General features: G+C 45.6%; 3 long non-coding RNA genes across 3 annotated transcripts; all 3 read left to right on the top strand.

The window, feature by feature from the left end:
- The first annotated feature begins 2,327 nt into the window (after window positions 1-2,327).
- Window positions 2,328-5,502, top strand: LOC119937986. The gene is made up of 4 exons (XR_005454316.1): window positions 2,328-2,452; window positions 3,237-3,339; window positions 3,805-5,094; window positions 5,377-5,502. It is a non-coding gene; the product is annotated as an uncharacterized LOC119937986 (long non-coding RNA).
- Window positions 5,503-7,456: 1,954 nt separating this feature from the next.
- Window positions 7,457-11,878, top strand: LOC119937988. Its single transcript, XR_005454318.1, has 3 exons — window positions 7,457-7,498; window positions 7,989-8,085; window positions 8,523-11,878. It is a non-coding gene; the product is annotated as an uncharacterized LOC119937988 (long non-coding RNA).
- A 5,327-nt stretch (window positions 11,879-17,205) lies between these two features.
- LOC119937985 lies at window positions 17,206-19,225 on the top strand. The gene is made up of 2 exons (XR_005454315.1): window positions 17,206-17,459; window positions 17,996-19,225. It is a non-coding gene; the product is annotated as an uncharacterized LOC119937985 (long non-coding RNA).
- Window positions 19,226-20,142: the final 917 nt, after the last annotated feature.

Below are 20,142 nucleotides of genomic sequence, written 5' to 3' on the forward strand. Positions count from 1 at the left end.
ATCGCAGGTCAGAAAGCTGAAGTACCTGTTCCAGGTCCCAGCTACCTTCACCCCAATTTAGGAAACATAATTGATACCTGTTGTGTTCTAGGAAAACTTCCGTGATGGTGTGTGCTCAAATACAGTTTGACATCTTCCCAGGACGTCCATCAGGGAGAGAAAAGTTGACTACTTGGTGGGTAAAATAGGAGTATCTCAAATTATTTCTGAAGTAGGAGAGAAAATTCTAATTTTGTACACTACAAATAAGCGTTTGAATATTTATCTCATGAATCTTTACCTGAAACTTTATTTATAAATAAGAGAAATTTTTCACAGAGCTTTTCCCCCAATTTGTTTTCAGTGAAAGAAAATTTATGTTCTCTATGTTTGCATTTCACTCAGGGAGAGAGAGAAGTGGTAGAGTGACACCTTGAGACAACTACACAGAGTCAAACAGAATGTTAAGTAAGGTCTAGAAAAATAAAAATGGGAAAGTTTCAAAGTAGGCTAAAAAGATACTTGATTTGTAACTTTTCTGAGGAAATTGCCTTAAAAAGTTTAATGTCTCCTTAAAACCAAATCCATCCCTCATTAGAAATCGCTGTGATACATTCAGTTTTCTCTACTCACTATTAGCATTGGGTATTATTCTAAGTGAGGAAACTGATAAACTTTCAATAAAAGGGCTGAAGGTTCATGGTCCTGTAGCTCTATGTTGTAGCATTAATGGAGAAGGAATCCATGTTTTTATCTAGGGTGATGTTGCTTTGTGCTCAAACCTGTTTGATTCATTTCAGGAACATGTACTGCCTGCCCAAGTTCCCTGCATCTTCAGACTTCAGAGGACACCTCAGGCCGGGAAGCCCGGAGCTGACAATTCCCCCTTCCAGCCCCTGCCTCTGAGCCAGCTACTCAACCAGGAGAATCAACCACTGTTCTGCTGGTAGCAACCACAGGGTGGGAAGGTGGGGAAAGAGAAATTGAGATTAGATTGAGATTTTCATTTCTATCTATTTGGTTTGTCTGAGGAATAAGGAAGGGTTTGAACCTGCTGGGAGGAGAAAAGGAAAGGGGTGGGCAAAGGTGGGTTTCTGGGCATTTGTTCTGCACTGCGGTGTCACTTTCATACCTGAGGAAATATCCTGAGGAGACTCAAGGTGGACAGAGCCAGGCCACAGGAGGAAGAAGAGGAGGGAGAGCTGCTTCAGATCCAATAGACCAGTACAGTCGCCTAGAAGGAGAAGAAGAAATGCCTGTCTCAAAAAAAATAAGTACCTCAAAATGAATTTCTGATATTAGACACAAAAGTTGATTTCCTCGGTTTCCAAACATAAATTTAAAAAAGGTGCTTGCTGCCATTATTTTTTCACCACAAAATATTTCTCTTTAACTTTGAAGGGAGAAACTTGCTAAGATCACCTTCTCAGAACTCTTTCCCAATCTGTTTTCAGTGGACAAAAGTCAAGGTCCTGGGTTTGACACCTTATTAACATTTCAGTCAGGGAGAGATAGGTGGTGCAGTAAAGACTGGAGTTAATCATGCCAAGTTACCCAAGTTAAAGTGCAGTTACCCAAGGAAAACCAGAGTAGGAAATTTTAAAAGCAGGTAAAAAGGAACTTGATTATAAATTTCCTCAGGAAATTCACTTTAAAATCTCAACACCAAACAAATTCCTCCTTAAACATCACTGTGAAAGATATGGGTTTCTCCACTGACTTCTGGCACTGGGTAATGTTTTGAGTGAGGAAAATGATGAAGTTGAATAAGAGGCACAAGCAAAAGTCCTTAGACTCCTAGCACTTTGTTGTAGCACTACTGGAGAAGGAATCCCTATTGTTATCTAGAAAGATTTTGGTGAAGCTTGTCGCTCAAAGACATTTGATTCTTCCCAGGAAGTTGTATCGCCCACATCTTCATCCGTGGCCCTGGAGTTCAGTGGACGCCTCACGTTGGGAATTCTGAGTGCCAGTTCCAGCTCCCAGCTGCCTCCACCCAGCTAAGGTGCTCAGCTGGTGAGGACAGGTCTACCCTCCAAGGTACCCACATGTTGGCAGCAGCTGCAGTGCAAGTGGACGGTGAGGAAGAATTTCCTCTGTTTTAGATATTAGATGGTGGGAAGAAGGTAGTGACTTCTTTTCGGGATGAATAGATTGATTGATTGATTGATGCTACAGCTTTTCTGCAGGTGATTTTGAGTGTTGAGGGAATGCTACTTGTAGGTGACTTGTGGGATTTCTTTTAAATATTTCATTTTTGGGAATTATGAAGAAATTTATCCCATGTAGGAAGAAAAGGGAATGGGGTTGTTTGTCCAGAATTTTGTGCCCCTCAGGTACCGGAGGAAGTACTCTTAGGAAATCTTCTGTAAACAGAGCCTGCCCACTAGAAAGCTGCTTAAGGTCGAGCATTCCCCTGGAGACACGGGCATTTGCAGTGGAGATAAGGACCTGACTGCCTATCTTACAGAAAGTAAGTACCTTAATATATTTCTGAGTCTGGACAGAAAAATCTATTGCGAACATTTTCCAAATTTACCCTTGAACAGAAATGTTTGTTCTCATTAGGATATTTGACTACAGGAATATCTTTTTTCAAACTATCTCAAAATAAAAGATTGACCGAAAAAAAGATGAGTTGATATTTTTCCCTCACATCACTTTTATCCCCGATCTGTTTTCAGTGGAAAGAAAACGAGAAGTGGTAGTTTTTATACCACCAAATTTTAGACAGGAAGAGATAGGTGATATAGGTAAGCCTGGAGGCAATTAGACCACTTGAAATAGAATGTTACCTGAGATTAACTGGGAAAAAATGTGAATAGGTAATTTCAAAAGTAGGCAAAAGAGAACTTGATGGTAAATTTCCTATGGACATTGACTTAAAATCTCCCTAAATCCATACAGATACATTAGAAATCACTGTGATAGATTCCATTTTCTCCACTGATTACTGGCATTGGGTAATATTTTCTGAGAGGAAAAACAGAAATTTTCACAGGTACCAGTAAAGTTTTCTTAGGCTTCCCTCATTTTCTGTTGCAGCGGGACTGGAGAAAGAATCCCTGTTGTAATCTTGGAAAATTTTGGTGAGGGTTTGTGCTCAAACCAGATGGATACTTTACAGGGACTCACGCTGTCCATATCATTGTGGAACGAAGGGAATCTCTCAGATAGGAAAAGCAGAAATATCAGTTCCATGTACCAGCTGCCTCCACACAATTTAGGAGAATTAAGTGGTACCTATTGTGTTCCAGGAAAACGTCAGGGTGGGTGTGTGCTCCAATAGAGACTGACTTCTCCTCAGCAGCGCCTTGGTGACCAGGACATCCACAGGGGAGAGAAGAAGTTGACTACCTGGTGGGGAAAACAATAAGTATCTCAAATTACTTCTGAAGTAAGAGAGGAAATTATAATTCTGTACTCTACAAATAAACTTTCAAATATTTACCTCATGAATATTTATCTGTAACGTTATAAAAAAAGAGACATTATTCACAGAGCTTTTTGCCAATTTGTTTTCAGTGGAAGAAAGTTTATGTTCTCTATGCTTGCATTTCAGTCAAGGAGAGAGAGAGAGGTGGTAGAGTTAAGCCCTGAGAGAACTACAGAGAGTCAAATAGAATGTTAAGTAAGGTTTCCTTCAAAAATAAAAACGAGAAAACATCAAAGTAGGCTAAAAAGAAACTTGATTTGTAAGTTTCCCGAGCAAAGTTCACAGGCCTGTAGCTCTGTGTTGTAGCATTACTGGAGAAAGAATCTACGTCTTTATCTAGGAAGCTGGTAGTGAGGCTTTGTGCTTAAAACCTGGTTGATTCTTTTCAGGAAGATGGACGGCCTGCCCAAGTCCCCTGTCTTTTCAGGGGACGCCTCAGGCCGGGAAGCCCGGAGCTGCCAATTCCCACTTCCAGCCCCTGCCTCTGAGCCAGGTACTCAACCAGGAGAATCCCGTTTGCCTGCCAGGTACTGCCAGGTTGTCAGCAACAACAGGGATGGGAGGTGGGGAAAGAGAAATTGAGTGCAGTTCTAAATATGAGGGGTAGAGGTTTCTAAGGGTTTTATATGTATGTTCATTTGGTTTGTCTGAAAAATTGGGAAGAAATTGAACCTGCTGGGAGGAGAAAAGGAAAGGGTTGGGGGAGTGTTTTTTTGTTCTGGGACTTGGTTCTGCTCTGTGGTGTCACTTTCATACCTGAAGAAATATCCTGAGGAGATTCTAGGTGGACAGAGCCAGGCCAAAGGAGGAGGAAGAGGAAGGAGAGCTACTTCGGATTCAGCAGACTGGGACACTCGCCAAGAACATGAGGAACAGAAAGAATGCCTGGCACACACAAAAAAATAAGTACCCCAAAATGGATTCCTGATACCGGAAACAAAATCTGATTTATTTGTTTTCCAAACATTCCTTTAAAAAAGTTGTCTGCCACCATGATTATTTCATTACAAAATATTTCCCTTGAACTTTCAAGGGAGAAACGTTTAAGACTGCCCTCTCAGAACTTTATCCCCAATGTGTTTTCAGTGGAAAAAACTTAGCATTTCAGTCAGGGAGAGATAGGTGGTGCATTAGGTGGCATGAGTTAATCATGCCAAATGAGGGAGATAAAGGGAGGTTACCCAGGAAAAGCCTGAGTAGGAAATTTAAAAGGCAGGTGAAAAGGAATTTGATTATAAAATTCCTCAAGAAATTTACTTTAAATTCTCATCACCAAATTCTTTCCTTAGCATCAATGTGAAAGGTACGGTTTTCTCCACTGACTACTGGCACTGGGTAATGTTTTGAGTGAGGAAAATGATGAACTTGAAGAGGCACAAGCAAAATGTCTTGGACTCCAAGCTCTCTGATGCAGCATTATTCGAGAAGAAATCCCTACCGTTATCTAGAAAGATGCTGGTGAAGCTTGTTGCTCAAACTCAGTTGATTCTTCCCAGGAACTCGGATCGCCCTTGTCTTCATCCGTGACCCCGGAGTTCAGTGGATGCCTCAGGTTAGGAAGCCTGAATGCCAGTTCCAGCTCCCAGTTGCCACCACCCAGCTAAGGTGCTCAACTCGTGAAGACAGGTCTCCCCTCCAAGGAACCCACATGGTCTTAGCAGTTTCAGGGCAAGAAGATGGTGAGTAAGAAATTCCTCTGTTTTAGAGATAAGACTGTGGGAAGAAGGTAGGACCTTCTGTCAGGGATGAATAGATGGATCAATTTTTGCTACTGCAGGTGAATCTGAGTGTTGAAGGAACGCTACTTCTCGGCGATTTGTGGGATTTTTCGTTGTTGTTGTTGTTGTTGTTGCTAAATATTTCATCCTAGGAAATAATGAAGCTATTTATCCTGCTTGAAGAGGAAAGGGATAGGGGCTGGGGATTCGTGGCAGTTTTGTCCTGCATTTTGTGTCCCTCAGGTGCCTGAGGAAGTACTCTGAGGAAATCTACTGTGAGGAGGGCCAGGGGAACAAGAGGAAAACTGCCTATGGTCCAGCTTTCCCGTGCAGACCGAGACATTTGCAGTGGAGATACAGAGTTGACTGTCTGTCTTAAAAGTAAGTACCTTAATGTATTTTGGATGCTGGAGAGAAAATTCTATTTCCAAGTTTACCCTTGAAAAAAACTGTTCACAATGGTGTATTTGACTACAAAAATTTCCTTTTTAATTTTTTTCACCGAAATTACAAATGGACTGATGAAAAGATGGACATTCGTTGATATTTTTCTCACTTTTTTCCCCAATCTGTTTTCAGTGCGAAGAAAACTAGACGTTCTCAGCTTTATACCTTTGAATTTCAGTCATGAAGAGATAGGTGGTATAGGTAAGCTTTGTGGCAATTAAGCTAAGTAAAACAGAATGTTAACTGAGCTTAACTGGGAAAAAATAAGAATAGGAAATTTCAAAAGTAAGCAAAAAGGAATCTGATGGTAGTTTTCCTATGGAAATTGACTTAAAATCTCCTTAAAACCATACAGATAGATTAGAAATCACTTTGACAGATGCACTTTTCTCTACTGACAACTGGCACTGGGTAATATTTTATGTGAGAAAAAGCAATTTTCAAAGACATCAGTAAAATTTCTTAGGCCTGTCTTGTGCTGTGTTGCAGCACTATTGGAGAAGGAATCCCAGCGGTAGTCTTGGAAAATTTTGTTGAGGGTTTGTGCTCAAACCAAGTTGATTTTTTTCAGTGACCTGGGCTGCCCACATGACTGTGGAGTGAAGGGGACGTCGCAGGTCGGGAACGCTGAAGAGGAGCAGCTGCCTCCATCCAACTGGGACAAACAGGTCTACCCCCCAGATATCACCTACTATGCTGGAAACAGCCACAGGGCCTGAAGATGGTAAGTGAGAAATTCCCATTCTAAGGATTAGGTGAAGGAGGCAAGGTAGAACTTACCATTGACGGATGAACAGGTAGATCGATTTCTGCTATAGCTTGTGTGCAGATGATTTTGTGTGTGAATTGCTATTCTTCAGATCTTTGTCTGAAGAACTTAGGAAGGGATTTAGCCTCCTTGGAGGGGAAAAGGAAAGGGGGAGCGGGACTGCTGGGTGTTTGTTCTGCACTGTTGCATCACTCAGGTGCTTGAGGAAATACTGCGAGGGAATCCATGGAGGACAGAGCTGGGCTCACTGGAGGAGGGGAGCTGATCCAGGAGACCTGTAGAGATTGGAAAACTCACAGAAAGGCGATATGAAGCTGACTGCAAGACAAAAAAAATGAGTATCGCAATTCATTTCTAATGTTGTAGAAGAACTTCTGTTTTTAAGTTTTCCAAATTTACCTTCAAAAAAGCTGTTTTCCATGGCTGTTTTTTTAATCTCGAATACACTTCTCTTAAACTTGATATCCAAAATAAAACTAGGGAAGCTTCTTAATATTTTCCTCACAGAACTTTTCCCAAATTTGTTTTCTGGGGAAGAAACTCGAGGTGTTCTGTACCTAGACATTTCAGGCAGGAAGGGAAAGGTGATGCAGTTGGCAGTCAGTCAACTAGCCACAGTTAAATAGAACAGAAACTGAAGTTAACTAGGAAAAGTGGGAACGGGAACCTCTAAAAGTAGGAAAAAAGGACAGGTAGTGTGGATTTCCTCAGGAAATTTACTAAAAACCAAAAAATAAGCTTACTAGGGATCATGGTGATAAGTTTGATTTTCTCCCCTGACTACTGACTCTGGGCATTGTTCTAAACGAGGAAATTGAAGAACTGTTTTTTTTGAAAGTTTTATTAAGAGCAATGAAATTTCTAAGGCCTGAAATTCGGTGATGTCACCTTATCGGAGAATGACTCCCAGTTATTGAGGTAAATTTTGGTGAAACTTTGCCCTCAGGCTCCACTGATTCTTTTCAGGAAGTCTGTACTCACTGCGCCAGTCGCCCGCATCGCCAGAGTTCAGGGTACGCTTCTGGCCGGGATCCCCCAGGTGCCAGTTCCAGCTTCGGCTGCCTCGGCCCAGCCACGGTCTTCGCTGGGAGAGTCGTGTTTACCCGTCGGACGCTCACATGCTAACTGCAGCGGCAGAAAGGGAAGGCGGTGAGTGGCAAATTCCCCGATTTGAAGGATTAGGTGGAGGGAAGAGCAAAGGACGGTCTATTGTTGAGGGATGCATGCAAGAATCAATACTCGAAGAACCTTTCAACAAAATCCTGAGTAGTGGGAATTAATTTGTGTCATCTAAAGTTTATGTACTGTCATTTTTGGGATGAGACCTATAAAATTAATTTTTAAATGAGAAACACAAATTAGGTGATGGTGGGAAATTATTATGTGGCTTTCTAAGTGTTTACCTGAACAATTGATCCTGGAAATAACTGGAATTTTATACTCTGAAATTGCGGATATTTTTGGCCTTTTAGGAGCTTGTCATTCCTTGTACTATGCAGATAATAATAGCTCTTCGGTAGAATGTAAAAATGCAACCACTCACCCTTTCCCATCACTGTCAGAGGTCTCCCAGAAAGGCATAGTTGTCCAGAGCTTTCGTACCTGTGAGCACAGGAAGATGTTGCAATATGTTCTCCAGGAGGAATCCAGCCTATACCTGCATCTTCAAGGCAGCTGCACTCAGCCAAGGGGAGGGCGAGGAGGGCCCGGTGGCAAGATTGTGGAAGACACCAAAGGTAAGAAAGAAGGGAAGATGTGAGGGAAAGCTGGATTCAGATCCTCTAAGGGGAGGAGAACGCTAATTGGGGCAATGGCCTGGTTTGAGCATTTCCAATCATTTAATAATACTTCTGGAGTGCTTATCACATCCCCTTCCCTGATTATTTTTTCATCTCCCACAAACCACTTCAAGGCCACCTAAGCACATGTGCTGGTGGGCAGGGGTGTGTGATGACTACACAAGAGCTCAGGTGAATAGTTCCTTCCCTTTTCTGTGTTTATAGTCATAATCATGAAAGGCTTCAAGATGCCACATCTGCCACACTCAGCAAGAAAACCAAAATATTCACTAAATATTGATGGGGACAAACTGACCAAAAATACCGTACTAATTTTGAATGAGTATTGTGATGTCAGTAAAGTGGGTTTGGACTTGTATTTTTTCCTTCCAAAGGATTTGACCAAAACTCAGAAACTCCAAATGGCTTGGATTTCCCCGAGTGAAGCGACTTGGAAGAGGGAGGACAAAGATGAGGAAAATGGAAGGCTGGATCAAGCTGCAGCAGCCTATTGGGCAAGAGATGGATAAAGGGAAACTCTTTTAAACCCGAGGCAACACCCCCAGAAGCTTGTGAGAGTTCCACCCCAGGCCTTTATGGCCAGGAAGGTGGAGGGAGAAAGAAAGCAAGATTTGAGATCAAAATGGAGAGAAACTCACATTCTCCCCCAAATCCCTCTAGAACCACATAGGAAATCCACCTCCATTAATTTACATCAAGGGAAAAGAGGAAAGTGTTGTCTGGAAATATCTAGTGTGGCGTCCAAATAAAAAAAAACAAACCCACTCCAATTTTTGTGTCCCAGCTCTTGGAGAGGTTGATTGGCTTTCATGCCAAATATCCTGCTGAATTTTCTTCGGGTCTTCAAGACCTGGTTACTTTTTTTCCATTTAATTCTTCACAGCCTGTGTTCCTGAGAGGGCCGAGGGGGAAAAGGAGAGATTGGCTTCATGCCACATAGCCTGCCTGGATTTTCACTGCAGGTTTTCACAGCCTGTTTAATTCTCCCATTTAGTTCTCTCCTTTAGATCTTCAGGCCTGGTTAATTGCCTCCTTCAGGTCTTTATGGCCTGTGTTCTCCAGCGGGCAGAAAGAGAATTTGAATGGTAAATGGGATATTTGACTTGAGCCGTGTATCCTTGGAGAACTTTCACTGCAGGTCTTCAAGGCCTGTTGAATGCTCCCACTGCCCTTCGGGTCTTCATGGCCTGATTGTGTTTCCACTGCAGGCCCTTACCACATGCGTACTTGAAAGCCAAGAGAATATCTGAGAGAGAAAAGTAGGGGCTTCTTGCCATTTGACACGTTTGAACTTCCATGGTGGGTCTTCAAGGCTTGTTTAATTCTCTCATTTAATTATCTCCTTTTGGGTCTTCACAGCCTGCAAATTCTCTCCTTCAGGTCTTCAAGGCCTGGGTCCTCAGAAAGCAAAGAGAACATTTGAGGGGGAAGAGGTGGTCTTCATGGCCTGTTCGGTCCTCCTATTTAATGATCTCCTGTTGAGTCTTCACAGCCTGCTCAGTACCCCCAGTTATTCCCTCCTGCAGGTCTTTACGGCCTGAGTATTTAAAAACAACATGTGATGGTTAGAAGGAGAGAGGGACTTCAGCTCCATATATATTGTTTGAAGTTCCGCTTCGAGTCTTCAAGACCTGTTTAATTCTCTCAGTCAGGTCTTCATGGCCTGTTGAATTCTCCCTTACGGGTCTTCACGGCCTGTGTACTCAAAAGTAGAGAAGGACATTTGAGGGGGAAAAGGAGAAATTGGCTTCATGCCATTTATCTTCTTGGAAAACCCACTACAGGTCTTCAAGACCAGTTTATTTCTCCCATTGAATACTTTCCTTCAGGTCCTCGTGGCCTGGGTACTAGAAGCCCCAAGAACAGAGGAGAGGAAAAAGGAAAGATTGACTTCATGTCTTTCATCCCGTTGGAACATCTCCAAGGCCTGGTTAAATCTCCCATTGAATGAATTATCCCCTGTTTGGGTCTTCAGGGCCCTTTTAGTTAATCTCTTTAATTCTCTGCTTCAGGTCTTCATGGCCTGTGTGGTCAAAAGCAGAGGGAACATTTGAGGGGGAAAAGGGAGAATTGGCTTCATGCCATTATCGTGTCTGAATTTCTTCACGGCCAGTTTACTTCTCCCATTCAATTCTCTCCTTCGGGCCTTCAGGGCTTGTTTCATTCAACATGTTTATTCCCCCATGCAGGTCTTCAAGGCCTGTTTAATCCTCTCCTTCAGGTCTTTATGACCTGCGTTCTCCAGAGAACAGAGAGAATATTTGATGGGCAAAGGAGAGATTTGACTTAAAAGCCATGTATCCTCTATGAATTTCCACTGCAGGTCTTCAAGGCCTGTTTAGCTCTCCCACTGTCCTCCGAGTCTTCATGGCCCGTTTGTCTTTCCATTGCAGGTCTTCACCGCCTGCGTACTCAAAGGCAAAGAGAGTATTTGAGGGGGAAAAGGAGAGATGGGCTTCATGCCCTTCATACCGTTGGAATTTCTGTGGCAAGTCTTCAAGACTTGTTGAAGTGTCTCATTTAATTCTCTCCCTTCAGGTCTTCATGGCCTGCGTAATGCTCTCTGTCAGGTCTTCACGGGCTGTGTACCCAAAAGCAGAGAGACCATCTGAGGTGGAAAAGGAGAGATTGGCTTCATGCCATTTATCTTCTTGGAAAACCCACTACAGGTCTTCAAGGCCAGTTTATTTCTCCCATCGAATTCTTTCCTTCAGGTCCTCGTGGCCTGGGTACTAGAAGCCCCAAGAACAGAGGAGAGGAAAAAGGAAAGATTGACTTCATGTCTTTCATCCTGTTGGAACATCTCCAAGGCCTGGTTAAATCTCCCATTGAATGAATTATCCCCCGTTTGGGTCTTCAGGGCCTTTTTAGTTAATCTCTTTAATTCTCTGCTTCAGGTCTTCACGGCCTGTGTGGTCAAAAGCAGAGGGAACATTTGAGGGGGAAAAGGGAGAATTGGCTTCATGCCATTATCGTGTCTGAATTTCTTCACGGCCAGTTTTCTTCTCCCATTCAATTCTCTCCTTCAGGTCTTCAGGGCTTGTTTCATTCCACACGTTTATTCCCCCCTGCAGGTCTTCAAGGCCTGTTTAATCCTCTCCTTCAGGTCTTTATGACCTGCATTCTCCAGAGAAGAGAGAGAATATCTGATGGGCAAAGGAGAAATTTGACATATGCCATGTATCCTCTATGAATTTCCACTGCAGGTCTTCAAGGCCTGTTTAATTCTCCCACTTTCCTCCGGGTCTTCATGGCCCGTTTGTCTTTCCACTGCAGGTCTTCACCGCCTGCGTACTCAAAGGCAAAGAGAGTATTTGAGGGGGAAAAGGAGAGACGGGCTTCATGCCCTTCATGCCGTTGGAATTTCTGTGGCAAGTCTTCAAGACTTGTTGAAGTCTCTCATTTAATTCTCTCCCTTCAGGTCTTCATGGCCTGCGTAATGCTCTCCGTCAGCTCTTCACGGGCTGTGTACCCAAAAGCAGAGAGACCGTCTGAGGTGGAAAAGGAGAGATTGGCTTCATGCCATTTATCTTCTTGGAAAACCCACTACAGGTCTTCAAGGCCAGTTTATTTCTCCCACTGAATTCTTTCCTTCAGGTCCTCGTGGCCTGGGTACTAGAAGCCCCAAGAACAGAGGAGAGGAAAAAGGAAAGATTGACTTCATGTCTCTCATCCTGTTGGAACATCTCCAAGGCCTGGTTAAATCTCCCATTGAATGAATTATCCCCTGTTTGGGTTTTCAGGGCCCTTTTAGTTAATCTCTTTAATTCTCTGCTTCAGGTCTTCACGGCCTGTGTGGTCAAAAGCAGAGGGAACATTTGAGGGGGAAAAGGGAAAATTGGCTTCATGCCATTATCGTGTCTGAATTTCTTCACGGCCAGTTTTCTTCTCCCATTCAATTCTCTCCTTCAGGTCTTCAGGGCTTGTTTCATTCAGACACTGTTTATTCCCCCCTGCAGGTCTTCAAGGCCTGTTTAATCCTCTCCTTCAGGTCTTTATGACCTACATTCTCCAGAGAAGAGAGAGAATATTTGATGAGCAAAGGAGAAATTTGACATATGCCATGTATCCTCTATGAATTTCCACTGCAGGTCTTCAAGGCCTGTTTAATTCTCCCACTTTCCTCCGGGTCTTCATGGCCCGTTTGTCTTTCCACTGCAGGTCTTCACCGCCTGCGTACTCAAAGGCAAAGAGAGTATTTGAGGGGGAAAAGGAGAGACGGGCTTCATGCCCTTCATGCCGTTGGAATTTCTGTGGCAAGTCTTCAAGACTTGTTGAAGTCTCTCATTTAATTCTCTCCCTTCAGGTCTTCATGGCCTGCGTAATGCTCTCCGTCAGCTCTTCACGGGCTGTGTACCCAAAAGCAGAGAGACCGTCTGAGGTGGAAAAGGAGAGATTGGCTTCATGCCATTGATCCTGTCAGAATTTCCACTACAGGTCTTCAAGGCCTGTTGACTTCTCCTGTTCAGTTCTCCCCTTTAGGCCTTCATGGCCTTTTTCCTTTGTTTCAGGTCTTTATGACCTGCGTTTTCCAGAGACCGGAGAGAGTATCTGAAGGGCAAAGGAGAGATTTGACTTATATGCCATGTATTCTTTATGAATTCCCACTGCAGGTCTTCAAGGCCTGTTTAATTCTCCCACCGTCCTCCAGGTCTTCGCAGCCTGTGTATATTTCCACTGTAGGTGTTCACTGCTCCAGGTTTCTACTCCAGGTCTTCACGGCCTGTTTCCTTGTCCCATTCAGTTCTCCCGTGCAGGTCTTCATGGCTTGTTTCATTCCGCAATTTAATTCCTCCCTGCAGGTCTTCATGGCTTGTTCAATCACTTCCTTAAGGTCTTTATGACCTGCTGTCTCCAGAGAACAGAGAGAATATTTGATGGACAAAGGAGAGATTTGACTTATATGTCACATATCTTTGTGAATTAGCACTGCAGGTCTTCAAGGCCTGTTTAATTCACTCACCGACCTCCAGGTCTTCATGGCCTGTTGGTATCTCCACTGGAGGTCTTCCATGCTCTCATAGGCAAAGGCAGAGAGAATATTTGAGGGGTAAAAGGAGAGAAGGGCTTCATGCTCAGATCACCCTCTACCCCAGGCCTTAATGGCCCTGGCTGCGAGAGAAGAAACATTTGAGGTGGCAATAGAGAAGAGCCTCGGGATAATTGTTCCCACTACCCCTGGAAGAGTTTCCCCTTGATCCTCTCTCCCTGGCTGCTCAGCGGAAGACAAAGTCCCGCAGGTCCTCTGCATCAGGTAAGAGGGGGTGCGGGAAGGATGGAACCTGTATTCTAGGGGAGGGCATGTTTAATGAGCTAGTTGGTGTGCTCTGAAACAACTGACTTCTCCTTTCCATCTCCTTCCCCTGAATTTGCAGATTTGCAGGCCCCCCACTCCACTGGGTCATCTGCTCATGCCTCTCCTGCCTCTCCCATAGATGCAGCAACCTCAAAAGGTTCAGCTCAGACTCCGCAAAAGATCAAAGAGAAAGAAACAGGTAGGTGGGAGCTCTTCAGGAGGTGTGTTAGGGTCACAGATAAAGTGACTGTTGGCTGCAGTATCGTACGGACCCAGGTCCCGGACCTGGCTCTGGGAGGGAGCCCGCTAAATAATACCTGTGTTCTACTTGGGAGAAAATTTACTAGAGATGAGTGTTGATTCTACAGGCTATCTCTGTGTCTATGTGTACAGTCGAGAATTTAACATTATCTTCTACCCACCTACAGGGCCAGCGTGGATGAAAAAAGGCTTGATGTGGGGGGGACACGGCTGCAGAAGAGGAGGAATGGAAAATCAGCCACTGTTGTTGGAGAAAATCAGGCAGCTCTTAAAAGAAACGGTTGCGGGTCCAAGCCACTACTTCCGGTCTTTATGGCCTAGACTATTGGAAAGCGAAAAGAAAGTATTTGCAATGTGCAAAAACCTCTTTGTTTAATCTTAACCCTGGAGCCTCCTGGGTTAAGCCCAGCCCAGGGATATATCCTTTCCCATCTCCCTCCATTGTTTTCCAGAAAAACAAACTGGATTTGCAACTACCCAATCAATGTTCAATGGAATATTATTTTTTATCTAATTTAAATAATGTAAAGCTACAAACAGTTTCTGCAGGGTCAAATCAGGTTCTTTTTAGCCGATAAACTAGTTAAAATAAAATAATTATAAAATAAGGCTAGGAAACACAAAACTCAATAAAATACTTTCAAATTAAAATTAAGAATTAAAATCCTCACTGACATATAAAAACACACAGAGCAATCAAACCAATAAACTAGTTAAAATACAATATAAAATAAAGCTAGGAAATTGAAAACTCAATAAAAATAGGTTAACATTAAAATTAAGAATTTAAAACCTTATTGACATGAAAACACATATAATACTCATTTCCATTGGACATGGATAGGTGTAGCTTTTTCAGGATAAAGAAATAACTCTCTCGGTTCAATGCATTCGGAATACGAGAGATGGGAAAGCGTATGTTCATTTTTTTGGTTATCCCCGGTTTGGTTAGGTTGCCAAACATCCTAATCCTCTTTCCCGCCACTAGTTCTCTGGGTGACGTTTGGCAAGTCACTCCATTTCTCTGTCCCTCCATTCCCTCATCTGTAAAATGGGGACTAAGACTGTGAGCCCTTTACGGGATAGGGATTGTGTCCCACCTGAGTAGCTTTTATCTACCCCAGTGCTCAGTACAGTGTCTGCCACATGGTAAGTGATTATCATATACCATTTTTTTTTTTAAAGTGGCTCAGTAATATCAGTCGGGCCCCACCAACTTATTTCCGGGGCAAATCCAGCCTGGTTTTCTAGTGATTTAGAGCTCTGCATTTGTTGGATTTTAAAATACTTGCTCTTTGTTGGGAAACCCAGGGCAGCTCTTTCTTCAGCTGGGGAACTTTTGAGTATTGGCTTCTCACAGCACCAAGTGTCTAGGGATGGAGTCGGTGAGGCAGGTGGAGTCCGGCATTCCGGGCTCGGTCTCACCCACCCGGGGCAGCGGGCACCGGGCCCCATCCGGGAAGAGCAGCATGGAGTCTCCGTGAGGAGCAGGGAAGGCCCTCGGCAGCCCCTTGGGCAGAGGTAGGAGGCGGGGGGCGGCGAAGATTTCCCGGGAGGACGGGCTCACCCTCACCCATCATTTCGGAGTGGGTCTCGAGGGTGAAAAAGCGTCGGACCGATAGAAGGGCCGTGCATTCTCCCCGGCCTTTCGGCTTCAAAATCCGCGGGGAGGACTTCTGTTCCCTCTGTCAGGAGTCTGTCGGCCTTCCCGCCTCCTGGAAGAACAAGGTGAAGATAGAGGCGGAGCAACATTGCATCCCCGGCTAGCGAAGGAGTGCTGTGTCTACGTCGGCACCAGTGCCCGGGCCACTGCCCCTGCGGCCCCATATTGCAGGGGGGCGGCAGGGACAGCACAGCTGGAGGGGAGCCGTGGGAGGCGAAGGCTTGAGACACCAGATGTGCCAGCAGAATGCAAGTTCTGATCCCACTGCGGTACTGCCACTAGGTGCTCCCCCCCCCCCCCCGCCACGATCCCTAGTGAGGGGATTGTATGCGGGGGAGACGGTGGCAGTGCAGGGGAGGGAGGGACGGGAAAGAGGGGAGTGTTTGGGGTGGGGGCCGGTTCTCGACTACCTTTCGTCTCCATCCCCTTCCCTCTCACACTCTTCCCTCCCCTCAGTCCAGACCTCAACCCCAATAGCTCCCTCAGGTTCCTGGAGCACAGCACTCTGGCCCAGCCGTGATCCCGCTCATTTGGAAGTGACCACCGGCCTGCCGGTAGCCACCCAGAAACAACCCTGACCTGTACTTCAGCACCACAGCCGAGACAGCCCTCGGACCACTGCCTCAGGACGCCGAACGGAGCCCGGGACCATCGCTGACCATCGCCAGCCCTCCCCCTTAGACATGCCTGGGGAGTCTCTGGACTAGAATCCCTGGGAATAATAACTGCTCTGTGTTACCCCACTTTTGAGCCTGAGGATCTTCCCTTCTTCATGACCTGAGCCTCTTCTCTGAAACAGGGTGCGATCTGTGGAGGCCAACCAGATGGTAAGACAGAAAATGCCTTTGAGTTCTTTTTTCCAAGGGAATTCGTTAAGCTTCTGCCACATGTCGAAGCCTGGCTGTAAACGCCTGGATAGGTTTAAGGTCATTAGTTTAAACAAAGCCCCTGTCCCGCATGGGGCTCCACCAACTTATTCCAGGCGAAAATGCAGCCCGGTTTTCTAGACATTTGATGTCTGCCTCTGTTCCATTTTAAAATATTTTCTCTTTGTTGGGAAACCCAGGATAGCTCCTCCTTCAGCTGGGGAATGTTTTAGTATTTTCCTCTCACAGAACAGAGTGTCTAGGGATTTAGTTCGTGAGCGTTGGTGATCTGGGCTCGGTCTCACCCACCTGGGTCAGTGGGTACCGGGCCCCATCTAGAAGGAGCAGCACAGAGTCTCCCGGAGGATAAGAAAAGGCCCTCGGCACCCCTTGGGCAAAGGTAGGAGGTGGGGGGCTGGGGCAGGAGAGAGTTCCCGGAAGGATGGGCTCACCGGCCACCCAGGGAGGAAAAGCGTCGGGCTCATAGAAGAGCGGTGCATTTGCCCCGGCCTTTCCTTTTCAAAATCCAGGGGGAGGACTTTTGTTCCCTCCAGCAGGAGCCTGTCAGCCTTCCCGCCTCCTGGAAGAATGAGATGAAGATACAGGCGGAGCAACAGGGCATCCCCGGCTAGCGAAGGAGTGGTGTGTCTACGTTGGCACCAGTGTCCTGGCCACTGCTCCTGTGGCCCCATATTGCAGGGGGGCGGCAGGGGCGGCACGGCAGGAGGGGAGCCGTGGGAGGCGAACGGTTGAGACGACATGGGTGCCACGGTGGAACGGAAGGTTTGATCTCACGGCAGCACTGCCACTAGGTGCCCCCTGATCCTCAGGGGACTGTACGGGGGGGACGGTGGCAGTGCAGGGGAGGGAGGGATGGGAAAGAGGGGAGTAGTTGGGGTGGGGGCCAGTTCTCGGTCATCTTCCGTCTCCCTCCCCTTCCTTCTCACACTCCTCCCTCCTCTCATTCCAGACCTCAACCACAGTAGCTCCTGTTCCTGGACAACAGGAACAATAGCAATTGTTCCTGGACAACAGCCCTCCGGCCTAGCCGTGATCCCGCTCATTTGGAAGTGACCACCAGCCTGCTGGTAGCCATCCAGGAACAACCCCGACTCGTCTTCCATCACCACAGCCGAGAGAGCCCCCGGACCACTGCCTCAGGATGCCCAACGGAGCCCGGGACCGTCGCTGACCATCGCCAACCCTCCCCCATTAGAAATGCCCGGTGAGTCTCTGGACTAGAATACCTGGGAATAATAACAACTCTGCGTTAACCCCAACCTTGAGCCCGAGGGTCTTCCCTCCTTTGTGGATTGAGCCTCTTCTCTGAAAGGGGGTCCGATCTGTAGAGGTCAATTAGGTGGTGGACAGAAAATCCCTCGGAGATTTTAAGTTCTTTATCAATGGAATTTGAACCTGCCATGTGTCAAAGCCTGCTCTGAACACACGGTAGGTACAATTTAATTAGGTTTGACAACGTCCCTGTCCCGCATGGGGCTCTTGATCCTACGTAGGAGGGAGAACAGGGTTTGACTCATTGGGTGTGAGGAGGTGGAACTGAAGATCTGATCCCACTGCAGTACCGCTATTAGGTCCCACCCCCACCCCCCGACCCTCAGTGGAGGGATATCAGGGAGGGGACGGTGGCAGTGCAGGAGAGGGAGGGAAGGAGGGATTCTGGGGGTGGGGGCTGCTTCTCCCCTCCTCTCTCTACCACCTTTGATTCTCCTCCCTCCTTTCTTCATTCTCTTCCTTCACAAGGCTCCTACCTCCCCTCTGAACAAAACACCTATTTAGGACAAAAGCTTCCTGGGCCCAGTCGTGAACAGATGCCTGTCGCCAACCGGAAACAACCCCGACTCATCATACATCAGCACCCCTACCGAGACAGACCCGGCCCACTGTGTCAGGATGCCTACCGGAGTCTGGGACCATTGCTGAACATCGCTGGTAGTGAGGCTTTGTGCTTAAAACCTGGTTGATTCTTTTCAGGAAGATTGACTGCTTGCCCAAGTCCCCTGTGTCTTCAGGGAACACCTCAGGCCGGGAAGCCCAGAGCTGCCAATTCCCACTTCCAGCCCCTGCCTCTGAGCCAGGTGCTCAACCAGGAGAATCCCTTTTGCCCGCCAGGTACTGCCATGTTGGCAGTAACAACCAGGAGGGGAGGTGGGGAAAGAGAAATTGAGTGCAGTTCTAAATATGAGGGGTAGAGGTTTCTAAGGGTTTTATTTGTATCTTTGTTTCGTTTGTCTGAAAAATTGGGAAGGAATTGAACCTGCTGGGAGAAGAAAAGGAAAGGGGTGGGGGAGGGCTTTTTTTCCGGGAATTGGCTCTGCTCTGTGGTGTCACTTTCATACCTGAGGAAATATCCTGAGGAGATTCCAGGTGGACAGAGCCAGGCCAAAGGAGGAGGAAGAGGAGGGAGAGCTACTTCGGATTCAGCAGACCGGGACACTCGCCAAGAACATGAGGAGCAGAAAGAATGCCTGGCACAAAAAAAAAATAAGTACCCCAAAATGGATCTCTAATATCAGAAACAAAATTTGGTTTGTTCATTTCCCAAACACACCTTTAAAAAAGTTGCCTGCCACCATTTTTTTTCATTACAAAATATTTCCCTTGAGCTTTCAAGGGAGAAACTTTTAAGACTGCCCTCTCAGAACTTTTTCCCAATCTGTTTTCAGTGGAAGAAACTTAGTATTTCAGTCAGGGAGATATAGGTGGTGCCGTAGACTTGAGTTAATCATGCCAAATGAAGGAGATAAAGGGAGGTTAGAGTAGGAAATTTAAAAGGCAGGTGAAGAGGAATTTGATTGCAAATTTCTTGAAGAAATTTACTTTAAAATCTCCACACCAAATTCTTTCCTAAACGTCATTGTGAAAGGTACGGTTTTCTCCACTGACTGTTGGCACTGGGTAATGTTTTGAGGAAAATGATGAACGTAAAGAGGCACAAGCAAAATGTCTTGGACTCCAAGCTTTCTGATGCAGCATTATTGGGGAAGAAATCCCTACCGTTATCTAGAAAGATTTTGGTGAAGCTTGTTGCTCAAACTCAGTTGATTCTTCCCAGGAACTCGCATCGCCCACGTCTTCATCCGTGACCCTGGAGTTCAGTGGACGCCCCGGGTCAGGAAGCCTGAATGGCAGTTCCAGTTCCCATCTGCCTCCACCAAGCTAGATGCTCAGCTGGTGAAGACAGGTCTACCCCCCGACAAGGTAGCCACATGTTGGTAGCAGTTTCAGGGCAAGAAGATGGTGAGTAAGAAATTCCTCTGTTTTAGAGATAAGACGGTGGGAAAAAGGTAGAACCTTCTATCAGGGATGAATGGATTGATCAATTTTTGCTACAGTTCTTCTGCAGGTGAATTTGAGTGTTGAAGAAATGCTACTTGGTGACTTGTGGGGTTTTTTGTTGGTATTGCTAAATATTTCATCCTAGGAAATAATGAAGGTATTTATCCTGCTTGAAGAGAAAAGGGAAGGGGGCTGGGGATTCGTGGCCGTTTTGTCCTGCATTTTGTGTCCCTCAGGTCAGAAGTACTCTGAGGAAATCTCCTGTGAGGAGAGCCAGGCCCACAAGAGAGAGAGCTGCCTGTGGTCCAGCTTTCCCACGCAGAGACATTTGCAGTGGAGATAAAGCATTGACCGTCTGTCTTAAAAGTAAGTACCTTAATTTATTTTGGATGCTGGAGAGAAAATTCTATTTCTAAGTTTTCTAAGTATACCCTTGAAAAAAACTGTTTGTTCCCAATGGTGCATTTGCCTACAAAAATTTCCCTTTTAATCATTTCACCAAAATAAAAAATGGACTGATGAAAAGATGGACATTAGATGATATTTTTCTCACTTTTTTCTCCTATCTGTTTTCAGTAGTAAGAAAACTAGACCTTCTCAGCTTTATACCT

Source organism: Tachyglossus aculeatus, chromosome 16 (genome assembly GCF_015852505.1).
Source record: "Tachyglossus aculeatus isolate mTacAcu1 chromosome 16, mTacAcu1.pri, whole genome shotgun sequence".
Classification (NCBI taxonomy): domain Eukaryota; kingdom Metazoa; phylum Chordata; class Mammalia; order Monotremata; family Tachyglossidae; genus Tachyglossus; species Tachyglossus aculeatus.